Source organism: Benincasa hispida, chromosome 2 (assembly GCF_027475165.1).
Source record: "Benincasa hispida cultivar pf3 chromosome 2, pf3_genome.v1.1, whole genome shotgun sequence".
NCBI classification, from domain to species: domain Eukaryota; kingdom Viridiplantae; phylum Streptophyta; class Magnoliopsida; order Cucurbitales; family Cucurbitaceae; genus Benincasa; species Benincasa hispida.
The window spans coordinates 54,763,601-54,768,240 of record NC_143479.1 but is presented as its reverse complement, the minus strand read 5'-3'; the positions used below and the strand labels follow the sequence as shown (position 1 = coordinate 54,768,240).

The window sequence follows — 4,640 nt, the reverse complement described above, 5'->3', positions numbered from 1 at the left end:
GGAGCATGTGATGCTCATCGTTTAGTAAAAGGCGCACGCTAGACGATTGTGTAGTTAACAAGCCTCATCACTTAGTTACTACCTACACAATTGCACGTATACGTTACGAAGGTACTAGCTAAGCGATCGTTTAGGCGATGGTGATTTGCTGTATCGAAGTCATTTAAACGATCGCAAAAGGTGTGCCTTGTGCGGGGCGCGCTAAGCGATCGCATACCTTAAGCTTTATCACTTAGTAAAAGGTACACGATCGTGTAGTATTTGCTAAATGATCGTTTAACTCTGGGAGCATTGGTAAGAGATAGAACAAAGCATATGTTTTATCGTGTAGACAATCGCGGGGAGTTTAGTACACGATGGTTGGAGACGCGTTGCTTCACCTGGACGATTCAAGACTTGATTCACCTGGTTTTTAAGGCAATTTGTGTTTTTAAGGCAATTTTACCTGGTTCATTAACATTTATTTTTATACATGTGATATATGGTGCTTACATGCCAAAGTGTTTGACATATAGTTTAAAACCCACCTTAGGTTGTGCAATTATTCATGCACATGTATTATAAATGTTATAATCGAACATGAAGAAATTACTTGAAAGCATGCACATGCATCATGAAATATAAGAGTTATATTTTGCATGCAGTGAGAATTATCATGCATCATCCTTTTGTTATATATGTTATAGTCTAAGGGTGAATGGAAGCATGTTTTGCTTGTTTCATTGTTGTTTTGTATAAGTGCTATATAAAAGAAGTAGCAATGAATGGACAATGCATTGAGCATGACACTTAGGCTGTTTATAAGCGTTATGAAAGTCTTGCATGTGTTAGCTTAGCATTGTGGTTATGATTTCCGTTTATAAGTGTTATAAAGGCAATTAGACCTAAAATCAATAAGAAAGAGTTGCATGCGGACTTAGGGTGAACTCAAGTTTTTTAAAAAGGGTTTTAAAATTGCATTGAGCTAAACCTAAGTTCAAGTGGTTCTAAAGAGTTTAGTAACCTAGATTAATCTTTTAAAATTGGTTTAATATGATTAAATTGGTTGGCATAAAAGATTAAATTTGATGTAAATCTATCTATAAAGGACCTCTGTCTAAGGCAGGTTCTGGCTAGGTTGGGGTTCTTAAGTTGACGGAAACGTAACACCCCTACCTGGGAACCTACCTGGAAAGGTGAATTAGATAGATTTTCAATAAGCATGCGACAATTTGGTTAAAGATCCGTTAAAGAGTTTAATATATGATGATCAAAAGTTGTTTAACTATTCAAGGTAAAAGTTACTCTTGGGCAAACCTAAAAGTCACTTAGTTAAAATCCTTGACCGTGTTTTTTCTAAGTAAGCTAAACCCTAGGTTATAAAATACTCAGTGGGAGGAAGAGACATATCTGATATGTCTATAATTTCACCCACGTTTCTCCCTATATGTTTACACCATGAGATTCATGTTTGGCCTCGTGGTGTCCTGGGAGCATCCCTCTTCGGATGATGTTTGCATGAGTCAATATCAAGGTGGATGGAGAGAGTGTCTATAATAAGTGGGTGAAGGGTTTGTGTCAACATGTGCTATGGTCTCTGTCATTGGTTCACACTGTGAGATCATTCTATACTTCCTCGTGGCGCCCTGGGAGCGTCCCCCTTCGGATGGGTTCTGTGCAGTTGGTCAAGATCAAGGTGAACTCCAGAAATGGATAGGGTCGCTTTAGGTTTTGCCCCAATCAGATTTTTTTCTCTTCGGATTGGATTTTTGGAGTGGATCTCTAGGGCCTAAAATGGTGGGTAACACTTACAATAGATTGTTAAGTAAGTTTGTAACACCCCGTATTTTTTCTTTAGTATTGAGATAATTTCAGTAATTTTGTTAATGGAGGGCATTTTTGAAATTTTGGAGTTCAAGTGCAAGTGCGGGAATTTAATTTTTGACCTTACAAAATTATTCAATTTAGAAATTAATGGCATGAATTAATTTCACTTTTTGGGAAAGAAAGAAGTTAAAAAAATAAAGTGGAATAAGGAAAGGAATAAAATAAAGTTTATTTTATTTCCTTTTTAAATTTTAAGTCTTATTATTATTATTTATTATTATTTTTTATAAAAACAAACTTTTCTTCTTCTTTTTCTTTCTCACCATGCGCCCCTCCAACTCCCCCCCTCCTCTTTGAGAAAACCCTAGCCGCCGTTGAATCCCAGCCGCCCGCCGTACTCCGCCTGACCAGATCGCCAGTCGCACGCTGCAAATCTGCCCAGCCGCCCGAAGACCCACCTCGTCGCACACCGATCTCCATTCTCCGTCTGCCACCCAAAGACCCACCTCTAGGTTAGTCATTGTCCCTACCTCCTCGCGTCGATGGTCTGAGCCATACGCACAAGGTCTCTCCCCAGTCGCTCGTCGTCGCTGTCGGAGTGCCGCTCGTTCGCCCGTGGGTCGTCGCCGCTTAGATCGGCGGCAGCGAACTCGAGTCCTCAGCCACCGTGAAGCCATCGACGCCCAGCCTCGAGTTTTGCAGTCATCGAGTTTTCTAGTAGTCAATGATGTCAGAACTTTGGAGTTAGTGTTTGATCGGAGTTTGGATTAGAGATTGGGTCGTTCCGAGTCACTGTCAAGCAAGGATTGTGAGCAATTGGATTGGAGTTTAATTTTGATTTTCACTATAGAGTTCGATTCAAGATTCTTTAAGCAAGGAAGGGAATAAATTTGTTTCAATTGAGCTCAAACTCTGAGGTAAGTAATCTTACTACTGGAATCGCCTTTGTGCCGATAAATTTATGATTTATGTTGGGGATTGTAAGACTAGTTACCAGAATAATTTTGACTGTTCTGAGATTTAATGGACTGTTTAGAAAAGATATATGAGCATGTGATAATATGTCTGAAGCATGTTAATGTATGAGCATGATTTAGGATTTTATGAGATATATTAAAAGGACGATCGAGCATGACCCTAAATTATGAGTTAAGCGACACTACTACGAGAATATCTTAAAGTTAGGTGAAAGTTGGAGCATTTTGTTGATGTGTTTATTTATGTGATTTATTATGAACGTGTGTAAGCTATATGATGTATTATGAAATTTCAAAGTTTGATTATTTACATGAGTTAGTACATGAAAGTGATGTACTAAAGTGGATCCATTAATACTATATTAATTACGTATGTTGAGGTTAATTAACATGATCAAGACCTTGATCAGGAGATTTTAGAGAATTCATGATTATGTGAACGTTATATGTAATATGAAGTTAGATGCAATATATTTTCTTTTCCAAACTATGTGACTACATGAAAGTGATGCACGTCCAAGGGTGCTAGTACATGAAAGAGATGTACTAGGGCTGGCTTGTATGAAAGTGATAAATACCTAGAGGGTACTGGGGTGTACGAAAGAGGTACATACTCAGTGGGTTATGTGTATACGAAAGAAGTGTATACATAACCATGTGTATTAAAGAGGCACGCATCCCTACATTTATAGAGAGGATCTCGGGTGTACGAAAGAGTTACATACTCAGTGGGTTATGTATATACGAAAGAGGTATATACTTAACCAGGTGTACGAAAAAGGTACACATTAAGTTGGTTATGTGTATACGTAATCATGTGTACGAAAGAGGTACATTAAGTGGGTTATGTGTATACAAAAGAGGTGTATGCATAACCATGCGTATGTAAGAGATTGTGTTTCCTTCGGGATTCACCAGAGGTTGTGTATCCTACGGAACTTACTAGAGGTAGTGGGCATACTTAACTACAGTAGGATAGAAATAAGTTTTTCATGTATGTATGTGTCCCATGAGGACTAGAGCAGTTTATATGTTCCGCTAGAGGTAGGCATCTAGAGGACATAGATGCCTAGCCTGACCCCAGTAGTGGGGTTACTTACTGAGTATTTTATACTCACCATTTCTTATGTTTATGTTTCAGGTAAGAGTAGGGACGTGCCGGCGAATGACAAGCAGAATTCGTAAACGAGCTAGTAGGACCAGTTTTATGCTTCCGCTCATGAGATTTAAACTTTTTTTCATATTTTTCTTAGCTTTCAGTGTTGATGTTTAAAACTTACTATTAAGAATCACTTCCAAATTTATTTATTATCATTTATGATTTATGGGTACCCTACCGTTGTTTTTAATATTTCAAATTAAATGTAAAGTCTCTTAAATTTACCTTATTTAATTAGCATTTCTTTCACTATAACAGAGTATCGTTTTAAGTTCCATACATGCATGTATTTAGTAACGACCTAACTTAAGTCCTAGGTGTCGGGTCATTACAAAGTTAATGATCTCTTGGCAGACTATCCATCATATCCATCATAAATGCAAAGTTCTCAATCAATGATGGATAGTCATTATAGGAGTAAGAGTTGTTTTGGAATTAATGACTGGTTGAGAACTTCTCAATTCAGAGGAGGAATAATTGACCTCCCTTCGGCAGCTTTTGTCCTAAACCTTTGAAGCGTCATTGAAAAACTAGATGTCACATGAGGTTTCATATTAGTTTTGCTAAAACCTTATTGGATGTTGTTTAGTTTTTACAACAAGTATTTGCTAAAAACCTAACGTAGGTCAATGTGTTTTTCTTTCTAGCAACTCGTTAATATCTCTGTTTAGTGCTTTTAATATGACCGGCTACATACA

At 37.6% G+C, this 4,640-nt stretch overlaps 1 long non-coding RNA gene across 1 annotated transcript; it reads left to right on the top strand.

Annotated features, from left to right (window-relative positions):
- The first annotated feature begins 2,189 nt into the window (after positions 1 to 2,189).
- LOC150038010 (uncharacterized) lies at positions 2,190 to 4,114 on the top strand. The gene is made up of 2 exons (XR_016527921.1): positions 2,190 to 2,723; positions 3,925 to 4,114. It is a non-coding gene; the product is annotated as an uncharacterized LOC150038010 (long non-coding RNA).
- The last annotated feature ends 526 nt before the right edge of the window (positions 4,115 to 4,640 follow it).